The 16,994-nt window shown below is 31.3% G+C and overlaps 1 pseudogene; it reads left to right on the top strand.

The window, feature by feature from the left end:
• Nucleotides 1–1,328: 1,328 nt before the first annotated feature.
• LOC128185332 (uncharacterized) lies at nt 1,329–16,738 on the top strand (annotated as a pseudogene).
• Nucleotides 16,739–16,994: the final 256 nt, after the last annotated feature.

Raw genomic sequence — 16,994 nt, 5'->3', positions numbered from 1 at the left:
ATCGCCAATGCCTGGGTATGCAGTTCCAAAAAAAAGTTCTATAAAGTATTATAATGGCGCATCATCAAAAACTATGTTTTCAGTTCCAACAAACAAACATGTAAGTTTTGAGCCTTCATTTTTATACCCTGGGTATGATGTTCCGAAAAAGATAACCGAGTGACAATTCAATGACTTTTGTGACAGGGTATTTAAAGTAGGAAAAGCACCACACGTGGTTTAATCTGAACAAAGTTCCACGATGGACTTCAGGAAGACAAAACACTGGCTTGGTTTCGTCTATATAGAAGTTGTTTGGACACATTCTTTGTAAATCGGCTAACGCAAAGAAGAAATGAAAATAGAACGAAGAAACTATTAGTTAAATTGAAACGCACTGACAAAATTAACGTGTATGTATGCTAATACATCTTTCTTTGTAGTGTTTTATGTTAATAGTTTATGCATGCACTGTTTATTTTTAGTAGACTGTATACCATGCCTTTATTTCCAGAATTATTTTGCTTTAGTTGAACTTATAAGAATGAGGTATAATTACCAGATATTGTACAACGAATAAACTTTAGAGCACAGTTTATACACAAGTTTAAATAGAATAGAACACCCTATCAAGGAACTTGAATGAAATGAAATCATGGTTATAAGGAAGTTATTTTAGTTCGTCCCATTACTCATATACATGTACATTGCTTTTTAGTTTTACTTAATATATAAAGTGCTTTATAACCATTTATCTCCAATTTCCTTTCCACCAAGTTTTAAGACATTTCTTACTGCACAGGAAATATCTTAAACGATTTTCATAATACATGTAATTACAATATTGAATAGTTACGTGTTTAAAATATTACAATTTTAGCAGCGACGGATTTTTAGAGATCATATGTTTGTTAGCTATAACCATTAGAAACTCTACATATCAACTGGGACAAGCTACATCATCTCCCTATGGACATTCCTTTTTTAGTATCCTTCCCTTAGTAACGCAGTGCAACAACCTAATAACTAAAATGTACACCATTTCTCCATATGTTATCGTTCGTTAAAAGTGTCTAATCTTAATTGACAGCCTCAAAAGCCGAAAACAAAAGAGAGATCATAATTGATTGGCACAGAACTTTTGATAAGCCAATGGAAAAATAATCATATTCTAAGTAAGTTATCTACCGTAGACTGCCTCTTAATCACATTACATAAAACTCAAGCGATTAAAAGGTTTGCGTGAACGAGCCTCTCATTCGCTCAAATTGTTCTTTATATGATATATTACTTATAAATCTTGTTTTGCAGAGCAAATGAAATAACTTCTCGGCCTGATTGCGGAAAAAACAACTTAACATTTGCCAGTAGATTGTAGCTGTATAATAATAGGTCAATGTTAAGAAGCGTGTGCTTCTACGACTTAGACAAATACATCTTAAAGACATAATGTCTTTGAGTCTTCATCTTAATTAATGTGGTTTTGCTTAGACTATGATAAAATTAGAAATGGTGTATATTTCATTCTTTGTTCTTCTCATCAGCATACAGTTGCGAGTTAATGGTGAGTAAAACTTCATACATTGTTTCGCAGAGAGAGAGAGAAAAAAAAGAAGGTAGTTTGTTTACTGGAGGAAAGATTAACATCATCTCCTCTACTACACCCTAAATTTCAATATAGATGTATTTTGAATAAAGCTTATGAATATGTGCTCGAGCAACTTTTTTCAATCTCAAGCAATACATGATTCTAAATGTAAACTAGAGCAGAGCTCGTGGCAAAGCCACGAGTAGGTCTTCCGTTGTTGCTGCGAGTTGAAAATATATGTGATATAGTGTCAAACGATTATACTTACTAAACTTTCAGTTCTGCTTTTGTTATAAAAACGTGTTGTGATTGAAAGCCTGCATATAAAACGTGTTTTGAAAAAGAAAATAAGAAAATGTTTTAGGAAAACTATTTGTCGCACACAGTTTATGTAATCGTAACAAACATTATTTAAAAAATGAGATATTTAATGGCGAGTTAAATTTTCAGAGGGTAGCAAGCATTGTAATAAACAGTATGTACTCATGTGTCATGTCAGGAATTGTGTGGGTTTTTTTTTTTAAACCGAACCCGTTTACAAAACACGTAACTTTTTCTCTAAGATAACTTCTTTATTTAAATATTTGTAAATTTTTGAAGACAATGTGCAATTTAGAATTGTTGCGTGCTGACAAAATTTACAGACCCTGAAACGTACTACTATACAACAACAAAAAAGCGTGCGACTTACGTGCGAAAAACGTTTCGTAATAACCGTTTAGCGTTTCGTGTGAATCGTGAAGCGTTTCGTGTAAACCGTTTAGCGTTTCGGACAAAGCGTGCAGAATTTCGGACAATGCGTTTAAATCATTTCGAGCAAAGCGTGCGAGAACCATGTGAAACGTTTATCAGATTTCATTCGGAACTCTCTGACAATTTGTTTCAAAATGGAGCCCGTGTTTTACATTACATGTACTTTAAACTGTTTGTGATTGGCAAAACTCTCTTGTAGGTATTTTCATGAAAAAAAAATCTAGAAGAAATGATATACTTATCTTTTAACAAAATTGAATTTATTTTTAACAAACAAAAGAAAGGTATATGTATTAAAAGACGACTAGTTACAGAGTACATGTATATATAACGTTTTTATACGATGTTTCAGTACTGGTACAGTTTTACCGGTAACGAATATTTGCCAGTATCGAATAATTTTTAGAAAAATTATTGGTGGAAGACAAAGTTGAGGTTTTAAAAAATTCTAGCTAGGTGATTATAACACAGAAATAAATATTATATCAGTACGTGAAGTTGTTTGCCATTTGCACGATTATTTACCGAATTGTTTACAAATAAAAAATTGTTCAAAGCGGAAAAAACGAAAGTGTGAAGACAATTAAGCCTAACTATGAAAATAAGTTTGTTATTGATCCCTATTTAGTGAATAATTAGTAAATATAATTCATTTAAAAAGATAATACATCATATCAAATAATAATGGAGCTTTGAATGATATTACGACTTCAAATAGAACCACGTGTAGTTTTCCTAGTTACGGTTCATTGCGACAGCAGTATTATTTGGCTGCAAAAATTGATAGATATACGGGAAAAACAAAGGAAAATGGCAACTACTTATCATCAATTACTATTATAAAGTGTTTTTATGAAAATTCAATATTATAAAGTAACGGAAATGAAAACTGTTCAAGTCCAGTTTCAATTTGACCGGAAAACGGTATGATAAAAATAACGATCATATAATTTGTTTAAATGGCATATTCCCACAATCGTTTTTCCTTGTTCATTTATAAGTCCATTAACATGTACCTCTAGAATATTTTTTAAATTAATTCGCCTCAAAATATTCGGTCAGAAGTGATAAAGGGCGCTTAATTCGATACTGGGAAACGAATTCGAAACTAGGAAACTGGCCATGGAGGGGGTGTTGAAATTACTGTCTCCGTAATTCATCCTTTATATTTTCGGAAGTTTGATACAGTTTAGAAGGACAAAGAAACGCGATTTAAACAAAAACTAAAAACATTTGGAATTTTGATAATAATAGTTGCATGCACGAGAAACCGCATACTGATTCGTTACCGGTAAAATGACTGTACAATATTAAAATTCGCTATACATAAAAAATATTAAATACAGTTAGCAAAACATGATTTCTGTTGGAACAAGCCTTAATCAACTTTAACTTACACGAGCATGTTTTGATAAGCATGTATCTTTTTTAAATTTATTTACATCGATAACTCTTATTGAGACCACTCGCGGCACACATAACCTCGGACATCGGGTGAGACCTGCACCTGGCTGAACCTGTCAATCAAACTCTGTGTATTTGTTTTCATTGGATGGTCAAGCGTCTCTTTTTTTGTCAATAGCCAATGGAAAAATTAATGACTTCAAGGTAATTGGAATCAGTATCTGATGAAGCACACAATTTAAATGATAGAAAATTTATTAATTATTTGAACAAAATTAAATGTAAACATAGAAAGAAAACATACTGATCATTTCTATGAATTGCGGGAAGTAAGTTCTTTGGAATCCCGATTATAGATATTTTTACAAGTAATTATTTTAATTACTTAAACCACTGTAAACGGAAAACAAGACGTAATTAACGCACAGGGATTTGCCTACAATGTACACAGTCATGCAATAAATTATTAAGGGAATCTTTACGAATGGAACTTAATTCAAATAGATCATGATAATCTATATACACTGAACGCCGTTATACATGTAAGGAGCGCCGGTAATATATACGAAGATTGAGTCAAAAATTTAAATCATTTTTATTTCTTGTTCTTTTCAATATGTTAAATTACTTTGAAAAAAATCCGAAATAGTAATTACAACTTTCTTTTTTGTTTAATCATTTGAATTTTTTCTGAGGTACATGGATATGTACAGAACATATTTATTTACGCGAATGATACGACATAGGAAAAAAATTATCGGATGTTTGTATAACATTGTTTTCTAACGAATGTGACTAATTTAATTTTAAATATTTTTCAACATTTTCAATGTAAATAATATCAGATTTATTTCCTGTTTGTATTTTTACATCGTATTCTCTGAAACCAATAAAAATACTAATGTTAGAAGAAAAAATCAAATCCCGCCGAATACTGAAAAACCGATTTCAGTTTGTAATCATACGGATTTTTATTTTTGGTATTGACTATTGAGTTACGGTAACATTTTTTCTGGATGATTTTTTTATTTATATTTTATGTAGTAAAAGCACCATTCCAACTGTTACTCAATTACATAACAATTGATGACCCGGGGCTATATATGTTCTGAGCTGTGTGCGCTGAAGCGACACAAGATTCTCGGTCGCACGTGGCGATTGAATTAACACAGACTGACCGAATAAACAAACGGTTGGGAAAGTGAAACAAAATGTTACACATAAAAAGAAGCCACCAAAAATGATTTTCGACAGATCTTGATATCGTTTCGCCCCCCCCCCAAAAAAAAATACAGCGCGCGCTCCTGTCAGCGGGGCGGGAGGAGGGGGGCGGGGGGGGGGGGGCAGCAATGAGTTCGCTTCCATAATGAAACGAACATGTAGAAAAACTACAGAAGTGATTAATATATGACCGACAGAATCTAATTTAAAGTTGTTTAAAACTCATGTGAATATTCTTTTAAATAATCATCGAATGTCTCAACTCAGGATATTCTTTATTCGTGCTAGCACCTACCGCAAACATGTAACATGGAACTTTGATTATAATTTGATTTGATTTTTAAACTACCTTGTACGCTATCGTATACACCAATGCTTAATCAACTGTACAAGTAAAATAAATTTATCTTTTCATCTTAAACCAAAATAATAGTTGAAAACATAATAAAATATAGTTGTGTCCGTGCAAAATGCCAAAATATGAAACATGAACGCGTGATAAGGTACAAGATCACGAACCGACCGCGGATCACTTGTCCAATCGTGCCGGATCTCCTCAGCCATGGGCGATGGATGATCATCATTTAAATGTTTAATATTTAGGGGGGGTTGTTGTTGTTGATTTAAAACATTATTTGTACAGTTTATAAAATATTTTATATAAACAAACCAACCATTAATTTATGTCTGACGATGTTTCCGATTTGGGTTAATATCGTTCATTAATATTCATTTACACTCAAATTTAATTAAATAAATACAAAATGGACAAACTTTTATAACATAAAATTAAAACAGTTCTTGTATTTACGACTATATTAACTCAAACACGTTCATATGCATGGAAGTGTGCGTCTCGGTGTGCGAATCTTGTGTATAAATAACCGCTATGTAGTGCAGCCGTGGCTGAGATCCTCGGCCGTGGGCGAACGATAGATTACGTAAAGGTACAACGCACAGACCCACACAGCTCAGAACCCAGTAAGCCTTGAAAATTGCAGTATAATGACCTTACTCTATCAAATAGAAGTTATTTATTTTAAACTTAAAACCCACAATTTATCTATATCTATTATTGCTTTAGATTGAGAATGACATTGCTTTTATTAATTAACTGAACGATTTCTTAATTGACACCCAATCGTTTAATCCATAAAAAAACATGTGTAATCAAAACGAAAACAATTCTTGGGTTTGCGGATAAATAAAATCATATATGAGAGACGCAACTCTCGTGTATTAGATAACCCCTGACCGCTAGGTAGTCCAGCCGCGACCATGGTGACCGATTTTCTCGGCCGCGGGCGAGGGAGAGCTTACGTAATGGTACACACCAGCTCTGATTCAAGGTAGATTTTAAATGTATGGAGTTAATAACTAAAATGTAATGCATAGATTTTTTTTAATTCCATATTTTGTGGTTTACTAGAAAAGAAAAACAATAATTTGTTTTCCAAATCCCGTTTTTAAGGGTTGAGCATTATAAGAACTTAACAACAATGACTTAAACTCCTAAAAAAAGCACGTATATTCTAAAAAAAACAATTCTTATGAATTAATGCCGTTTGTATAAACCAGCATACTTTCTGCGGTGACTTTATGTCAGTTGTACGCGCAAAGACTTCGTTAACTTGTCAAATGAAAACAGGTACATGTTAACATGTAAAGCTTTTTACACTCATACTACACAAATCACATACAAAATAACATTGTAGCGACCTTTATGAGATCCCAACAAACAACTTTTCCAGCGACAGTCATATCAAAATCCTAACCGTTTTTGAGTTATTACGCAAACTTTTTTAGGGGCCATTGGCCCTTAATTTAAGGGGCCAGCCCTTTTTTATTGGTGTCAAATGAAAGCCCTCTATATTTTGCACAACTTTTATTCTACATGTCTTAACAAAATATTTTTCGTTTAAAAGATATAAAAGAAAATATGTTTAAATTTTCGCACTTTTTTGAATCCTGTTTTTTGACCCCTACCTTTTCCTAAATAAAAAACGTGATCTAAAAACAAAAACAGATGTGCACAACTACAATGTCTCTGTTATTCAAATTCGTTGGATTCCCATTCCCTGCTATCATAGTCTCGGAGCCTTTGTCTGGAAACAAAAGGCCCTAAAAAAAGGGAAATAACTCTTTAACGGAAAGGGAATTCTAAATTTTATGAATTGCTTAAGATAGTGTTTTGTAAAGTACATTAGCCCTGAAAATTTGAGCAAAAACCGTTCAGAAATAAGCAAGATATGAAGCCTCAAAGTTCGCGTCTAGGAAGAAAAAAAAAAAAAAGAAAAATAATCTTTCCCGCACAATAATAGAAAGGTCTTCCGTTGGAAACGGAAGACCTTAATAAGAATTTTATTTGTAAACCGAGTTCAATACGAATTTATGCCTTTCTTATTTGTACGATTACTGTGCAATCATCCTTAGATAGTGTAGATTCTAAATTGTTAAACTGAGGCTCCGACCTTAAGACTAAATATTGGAACCCACGAGTGGTTCAAAGTTAATATAGAAATGTTTAGGGAAAATGTTTCAAAATCTTCGACCAATTAAGCATTGAATCATTATTTTTTTAAAGATGTGGTGTCATAACTGCAACGGTGTGTGCATGCAAATTAAAGAACGCACGCTAGCCGTTGCAGTTATGAGACCACAACTTTCAATAAATAATGATTCAATGCTTATATTTACGTTTTTAAACATCTGTTCTCTTTCCGCAGATATGATTTATTTAAAAAAATCTCGACCTTATTCAACGAGTAATGCGCAATTAACGGAAGAGCCATTGGAACAGCCGAATTATGCTGACTAAATTAGTGCACAGCGTTTTAAATTCTAATAACACAATTTTATTTTTCATTCTGTAATTTGATAAAATTTATTTTTGTTATTTTAAGAAATTAATTAATTGAATTCATTTAAATATTAAAAAAATATTTACATCCATGAAATATTAATCAGCCCAAGTATAATATCAGGTCGTGATCCGGTTTGAGGTCGAGAGGAGAGTCAGTCATGTTCTGAAGGAAGACTGGATGTATTCATACGCACCAGATTTGGTGATTTGGTCTTCTGTGTTATACGTAAATATCACTCAAATAAATCAATGCAATTTAACAGGAGGAAAAAAGGAATGTAAATATAAAACAATATCATGATTTGTGAGATAACTAGGCAAGCATCCTCAAATAGTGTAAATTCTAAATTGTTCAAGAAGTAACCCCGGATAAATACTGGGGCCTGAGGTTCAAACATTTATAGAAATATATAGTGAAAATGTTTACCAACTTCTCAAAAACAACAATATTACAATTTGTGAGATTACCTAATAATTGTCCTAAAATAAAGGATATACTAAATTATACAAAATGTGACAGAGTGTGAGATAATTAAGAAATCATATTCAGATAGATAGTGTAGGTTCTACATTGTTAAAGCAATATCCCTAAGCCAACACTGTGACCACAGAAGAGGTTTCTAAGTTCATCAAAGAATTATATATAAGAAAATTTTTATAAATCTTCTTTCTAATAAATACATTGCTACGTGTTTGGTTTTTTTCACTATGTAAGCATTTTCATATTACGGTCACATGGGCCTTCTTTCAATGTTCATAATCATTTTACGATTTGTCATCTTTTTCATGTTGAGACCTCAGTCAGTTGATGCATCTTAGATTTTATAATATGATGTCAAATGTAGGGTTCTTTTCAGGTATTCTTAATTGATTTGAAAATTATTGGAATATATAGTCGTGTGTCATAAATGAGTTTGCAAAATGGGCGCAGAAACTTGAAATAAAATGCAATTAAAAATGTTGCATTTCTGTAAGGTACATTTTGAAGAAGAAATAAATTTCTATTTCTAATTTACTAAAATTACAACTCGTCCGATGTTATTCCGACTTATTTCTTGAGTTAGTCCTTTTTGGTAAACAATTATCGTCTGCAAACCAACATGTCACTGATTCGTGTAAAACTTTGGGGAAGGTAAGAGCAAGTCGTTATATTATTACAGTTGTCAAATGTAGGATTCTATATGTAAAAACCAGAAGGATGTTCCAAATAAACAGCAAAACTGTGGGTTTTAAAGGAACCTAAACACGTTTTAAGAACAAAACATTTCTATATTTTATTTTTAATGTATAAAAAGGTTTATTTGTGCAATTTGAATGATTGACCAAAAATTTGAAATGGTAGAAGTCGCGTGATATGAGAGATACAGATTCATTATTATGTAAACAAAGCTCGAGTATTATTTGTTTACAAATAATGTAAAGCAACTCATTACATTTTGTTTTTGGTAAAACGACTCAAGGCACACAAGATAAACTGATTAAGTGTGTTTAAATAATCAACAGAAGAAGCAATGTTTGATTGAAACTTATACCATTTTATCACAAATGCCATCAATATCAAATCTCGAGCTTTGTTTACGAAATCAAAAATTTCTAACTCTGTATCTTGCTTGTAACTCAATATTTGACTTTCAAATTATGCCGAAGTATTATAAATACGCATATTAACCATTCTAAATATAAAACCTTCAAAACACTCAAACTTAATTTTGAATTTTTATCTTAATTAGTTGAAAGCGCCGATAGTTTGTTTAAATTCAATAATAAAAGGAATTCTATGTCCAATCAAATTGAGCAGGAAAATAGCATCAACAAATTTTTGACATAAATAACGTCCAGACATTAATAACATTAAAACATAGAAACAAATCTACACAGGAACAAAGGTCCAAAAATAAAATCCACATTTTTCGTGACATAGGAAGAGTTGTTGTTAACGTTTTGAGAAGTATTTTTTTTACATTAAATATGGAGCCTGTTCATCGCTAAACAAAGAAAATTCCAAGATATTTTCATACCTAAGGATAAAATACAAAGTACGATATCTGTTTGCTTAATTAGTAAATTTTACCTTTCTGTTAGAAAAAGCTGGTTCAAAAATTCAGGTGACGACGAGACCTGAATAAACGTCGGACATTTTTCCAAACTCATTTTTCATGGCCGACTACTGTATAAAAGTTTAACAATATTTTTAAAGAGTTTTATATTTTAAAAATTCAATTAAAAAAAACTGATACAAAAACTGTTGTTCAGGTGAACAATGTAGCCCATTGTATTATAATGTGTATTGCATTATTCAAAAATATCAAAGAATATATCAGATTTGTTCATAATCAAAGCTCAAATCAACATCAATTTGATATTCCAATTAACCAATGCCATTATTCTTTTATAGGACAATGTCCAGTTGGTGGTAAGTGTTTATCAATGTTTAATCTCTTATTTTATATTGTCTTAATTCTTAGTTTGTAATGTCTTTTCGTGTCTTTTGTTTACAACAGTACATGTAATGATATATCATATTCCTCCAGATATAAAGAACGTAAAGAAACATTTATCTGTATAGCAATTTTAATTCTGTATATTTAAAGATGAATACAGAACAATAACTCGTTGTGATGGATCACATAAATCTGAAAAACGAATGTATATGTACGCAGACTTCAGTAAGATAAACCATCCATGCACATGTACTGTGACTGCGTTGTTTGTGGGTCGTATAACTGTGATGTCATGGGGAGCTACATCTAAATGTAATAACAGAGTTACAGTGAACAACAAAGTGACATTCAACTGCAAAGATAATGGATTTCATACGTTCGATGTCAGTATCAACGATACAGTCCTATTTGAGGCCGACTATCAGCAAGGATACACTAAAGGGCAGTTTAAACAATGCCTTGGAATCGATAATAACGGTTAATATAATGAAATTGCTTTTATCACCATACATTATGAACGCATCAAATTACTATGTTTAGAAAAAATAGCCTTTGTTCTTTGGTATATAACTTTGAAAAATACGAAATTTTCGTTGTTAAGAGCTTACTTATATTGTCACGCATTGTTTTTCAGTATCGTTATGAAATCACTATTTATTTTAAGATTCATTTGAGTGTGCGTTTCTTTCATCATAATAAATTAAATTAAAATAATTTTTAATATCAAAATAATTAGGACTGCATGTTACAGATTATTTAACGGAAAATTAAGTTAGATGGAATTCGACAGTAAAATGAAAAAATCTTGTTGATAAAGAAATTATTTTCTTACGCAATGATATTTTTTTCATATGCACTAAATTGATAAATATTACGAGTTAAACATTGTTTTAGGAACAAAATGTGTTTTACAGGTGATGGCGTTGGAAAGTTTAGTATCAAATGTACAACACAACACAGACCAGTATCATTAATTAAAACCACAACTTCTCGACCACCTGCTTCTCGATTAATATATATGTCTTCTACTGCTTCGTATAAAGAATCTTCAGATGTGTTAAACGTCAAAAAAGGTACATATCCCTCCCTAATGTATGACTTGAAAAATGGTAATGTTGAAATAAAATTTTGTCTTGAATATCAGTAATGCTGATTCGAAATCTTCGTCCGAGAAATTGATGACTAAGTCTACAAAAAAAAGAAGGATTTCACCACAGTTTATGTCTTAACCACCATTACTGCTGATTCTTTTTCAGAGAAATTAAGGACAATGCAGTTAACATATTTGAGTTTGTTTTAAATTGAATACCTAGGTAATACAACTGGCTTTAATTTTGAGGATTGGTTTTTTAAAATAAATCATTAAAAATTGATTATGATTATGACCTTTATGAACAATGTAGATATAAATCAGAAATTGCGCTTTCATAATCACTTGCATTTTCCAAATTAGTTGAAAAGTATATTTGAAAACCGTCACAAGCACCAAAAACATCAACTGTACATGATTTGAATCAAACAAATAATGGTAGGAACTGAAAACTATGTATTAATACACGGGTTACGTGGTACATGTAGCGTGGCAATATAAGCTTCCTTGCTTTAGTCTGTCCCAAGTTATTGTTTCCGTCCATTTTTGACTTTTGACAATTTTTAATGAAAAAAAGAGAACCTTGTCAATTGAGGAAACTTGAAATAAAAAATAGAGGTAAACTCCAAGATTTATAATTATTATTGTTGACATATTTTCTCCATTTGGAAGTACTCCGAACACCTCGCACAATAACTTTCTTATAAGGGGTACGTTCATGTCGATTGCAATGCAAAATTCCTTTGACTTTTCATTGTACGTCATGCACATTTATTAAACGACAAATACTGTCTGCTAAAGACTTGAAGCAACCTTTGATACCTATAAGTTTTAATTACAGCAAAACAACAAATCATCGTGCATTGATTAAGATGAAGTAGGGTTATGTTGGTAAAAGAGTTGACGCAATGTGCACTCGAGTAAATCTAGTAAAAACACACATCTTTATAAAAATTTCAGATTAACCAATTAAAAACAACCTTAAAACACATTAAATGCGTATTTAATACTTTAGTTTGTAATAATGAAAGCTGATATCATAATAATAATTCATTTGAAATAATTATATCCTTTCCTCATTTAATTTCATAGCATTGATTTAATACCCCCCCCCCCCCCCAAAAAAAAAAATAATAATCAGAAATAGTGGACGAGTTTGAGATAATTACACTAATTCTTAATTTTCCTGCGATCCATGGGCTGACAGACGTACTAATATCAAATGCAAAATGACTCTCCTTAGAAAATTTCAAGAAATTTTTTTAAGTTCGTTCAAAGTGTAAAACGTAAAGGTAACAAAATGTTAGTGGAGTTGATGGATGCACCTCCACAATGTTGCAAATGCGATTTTTATCAGTGTTTGAGCTTTGTAATATAAAGTTGTGTTTTAAACTTCATAAATTCATTAAAAAATATATGATACGGGTAATGCATTTCTTCAAACATTGTTTAAATTTTCTTATATGCAGAAGTGGATTTTTTTTAATCGTTTGAAAGTAACACTTGTATTATATTTAATATCTATTCAGATAAAAAGAACCTATGTATGTTTTAAAAAATCAATATCGTGATCTTTTAATAGGAAAATGTCCGAATGGTGGTAAGTGTTAATTATGCTTTTATCTTTTATATGCTTTTATTCATTATATATATTTTTGTGTCCTTCATTAATACAATAATGACATTTTAATGTTTCGGATAAATCGGTACATAAAGTGACATTTATTTATCTTAAGTTCCTGCATTTTATACATTTAAAGAAGAATACAGAACAGCCACTAGTTGTGATGGATCGACCAAATCTGAAAAACATTTATACGTAGACTTCAGTAAGATAAAACGTCCATGTGCTTGTACTGTGACTGCTTCGTTTTCGGGTCGAATAACCGTGACGTCATGGAGAGTAGAACACTCTAAATGTAACAACAAAGTTACAGTGAACAACGTGACTTTCAATTGCAAAGATACTAAACATAGCATTTTTGACGTACGAATCAACGACACAGTTCTATTTGTGGCAGACTTCTGGCAAGGATATACTTCAGGGGAGTTTAAACAATGTTTGGGAGTCGGCAACAATGGTAAATGCATTCGAAATTTCAAGTAAAACCATACATCATGAAGACAAACAAGTATCCGTTTGCAATTGTTTATACAGCATGTGTATATACGAAACAAATCTATCCAAAACAATTTTTAACTTTGGTACTTGTTATAAATTATGATATTAAGAAATCGTTTTAAAAGCTTAATAAGGTACTTAAGCTACTTATCTTAAAGGTTAGTAAAAATTAATGTTTATGAAACGTTAAATATTCGAAGTTAAAATGTTTATATCTTTCATGTTAAAAAAACCAATTGGCAAATTAAGTTGAATCGCAAAAGCAACAACGCATAGTTGTTAATTTTTTTTTTAATTCCTTTTCCTTACAAAAACATATCTTTCTTTTTAGAGTAATTAATAAATCTTAAAAGTAAAACAGGGCTTTAAAAACCTAAATGATTTTTATAGGTGAAAGCGTAGGAAAGTTGAGTATTAAATGCGAAACACAACTTCGAACAATCAAATCTACAACAGGACATATTTTGAACATCAATAATGCTGATTTAAAACCTTCGTCAGCTAAACTGGTCGCTACAGATCTACAGAAAAAAGATGCATATCTTACAACAGCATATGTCTTCAACACCAGAACTACTGACTTAAAACTTTCGGTAGAGGAATCGAGGACTACGGATCCAGAAAATCTATGTAAATATGCAGTAAATATTAGGCAGTTGAACTTGATTTAAGGATATATCGAAACTTGAATATCGTAGTAATTCATCAGGCTTTAATAATGACCCGCATTTTAGTAATGTCTCATTGATTAATTTTCTCGTATATAATTTTAAAATATTCATAACTTTCATCGTTCAGAAGGTTGAACATGTATTTTATTCATTAGGATAACCACAGTGTCATGTTTTAAGAAAGAAAACTTAACATGCTATTTTCTTTCAGCCGTCCTCGCCAGTATTGCAACTGGAGGCATTGTTTTGGCTATCACACTAGTAATTTGTATCATTTAAGACATAAACAACATTATTTAGTGAACATGGCGTTATGAATATGCCAGCAGAGCAGTTGCTATTCATAACGCCATGTTCACTAAATAATCGTTGTTTATTACTTATATTTGCATTTTACCACTCGCAAATACCCTGCATTAACCTAAACCTTGACATTTAGCAAAATAAACGTTCAGACTGTAATGTTGTTTTTTACTTCACATATATCTGTTAACAAAATCAATGATATGTCATAACAGTAATTCCTTTAAAATGTTAATATAAGACATGTTTTAAATACATCAATTTTAGGGAGTTGGAGAAAACCACATGATGTCTAGTGGTTTAAATCTATAACGTCATTGAAAAGTATATGACGTCACACCTTTATGACGTCATAGTACGCCAACAGTAAGGTACAGAAATCATGGTATAGTTAGGAAGAGTTATCTTTCCTTATACATTGAATTTTGTACATGAAAATATAAAAATCAAACACTTTCGTTTTATTTAGGCTCATTTGTATTATACAATAATAAAGAATATTTGTAATGTATTAAAATTAAATATGAATAAAACTTAAATACCCTGTATTTTATTTTAAACTTTAGATAATTTATATTAAACACCAAACAAATTTTCTAAGAAAAATTCACTATATATATGATTAAAAATCATTTTATGATTGTTGAGAATTCGCTACCTAAAAGTCTATGGGGGCGAAAATTTCTGGGGGCAATTGCGCATACATACAAAGCAATTGCGATTATAGAGTAATGATTGCAGCTCCTCCGTATGGGCTTATAGTGGGAAAGAACATTGGATATGCAAATAGAATAATTATGAACAGGTTTGTATTTCGATAATTATGTTGTTTTCATAAAAAACAGTTCAGTCGTAATCCTAATTTTGACAATAACTTGCAAATTTGCTTTCAACATTGTATAGATTTAAAAAATAAACGTTAAAATCATTCTTTTTTCTGAATTATATTTAGTCTAGTTAATCGTTGCAATTTGGGCGAAAATGATATTATAATTTAGAATTATGAAAGATAGAAACAACGGTTTGGATATGAAATACGAACAGCGAATACAAACAGGGCCTTCGGAAACAGCGTTTGTTTACCTAACAACCGCCTGAATAACATTTCCCTACATATGGAGGAAGTCGATAACTCTTCAGCACAGAATCAGCAATTTGGATTACTACAAACGGCTTTAAAATTATATTATAAAATTATTTCGGATTATGATGTACCTCCTAGTAACAAAATTGTAGATCAAGGAGTGTATTCATTGGCTAAGAATTCAGTTCCAAATAAGACAGGGTTGGCAAAAAAGCGGGAAATACTCATATTTCCCAGGACGGTGGGAAATACTGGTAATTCCCGGGAATTACTGGTATTTCCCGGGAAATACTGGGAAATAAAGTACAACTACATATTATAGTACTTCATACTTAAGACATTAGTCTTAATTAAATCTGTAGGGATGTAGACAATAGTACACCTTGTCAGCAATGACATTTTATAATTGTCTTTGATTTTAACAAGTTTTGACTAAGGTCAGTAATGCATTGGTTATCTCTTATGAATACTCAAAACATGGTTCATTCATATACCATTGTAATTTGTTTTTAAGGCTTAATCAGGTATAGGTGCATCTACACAGTTATCATAAACATGATATCAAAGGTTCCATTTTCTGGTTATTGGGAGAATATGAAAATGGGGCAAGAAAATTGTGAAAAATAAAGTGTGACTGTGTCACTACCTCAGTATGCAACACACCTAAGAAGAAGCCAATTAGCCCCACTCACAGTATATATCTCCCCAAAACAGGAGCACAAAACTGTCAAGTGTAATTATTTATTAAAACAACGTGTGATTATTGAATTTTTACTTGCAACACCTACACTAATTATAACAGTTTATTTTGTGCTTTGAATTATAAATCTGTAAAACACAAAACTTGAAGTTAAAAAAAACTGGACTAAAATTTGTACATTAGCAGCTATAGAAATCTTTTGGAATAGGTGATCTGGTGAATTAAAGATTTATAAACTGACAGTGAAATGGGGAAGTATAATAAATTGGTTTTTGATGCTTACTGTTAATATCTTTTATCATAAACATAAGTTTTACATTGAACAAACTAAAGAAATAAAGATTATAAATTTGTATTTCCCAGTATTTCCCAGTTTAGTGGAAAACAGTAGTATTAACCGGGACGGGAAATACCGGTATTTACCACCGGTAATTCCCAGCACTGGTATTTCCCGGCCAACCCTGAAATAAGAACAATGAACTTTGCCCTGATGTTATTTGTGACACAGATTCATGGTGATGATGGACTTGTGGATGTTTAAAATAGAATCGACTGCCGTTAAACAAAGACACTCCATGGACGACAGTAAACGCAATGACCGGGTCTGCTATGCCACAGTCAAGTTTGCTTAAAGATTTGTGCTTTCCTTTTCGAATGCTTGATTGATAAGTTGTCTATATATGTTTTGCTTTCATACTATTTCAAATCATTTGTGCATATTATTATAGTTTATCCAATTATTTATATCATATACAGGGGGTGGTTATATTTTGAT

The sequence above is a fragment of the Crassostrea angulata genome, chromosome 5 (assembly GCF_025612915.1).
Source record: "Crassostrea angulata isolate pt1a10 chromosome 5, ASM2561291v2, whole genome shotgun sequence".
In the NCBI taxonomy this organism is placed as follows: domain Eukaryota; kingdom Metazoa; phylum Mollusca; class Bivalvia; order Ostreida; family Ostreidae; genus Magallana; species Magallana angulata.
Note: the sequence above shows the minus strand (reverse complement) of the source record. Positions and strands in the feature narration are given on the sequence as shown.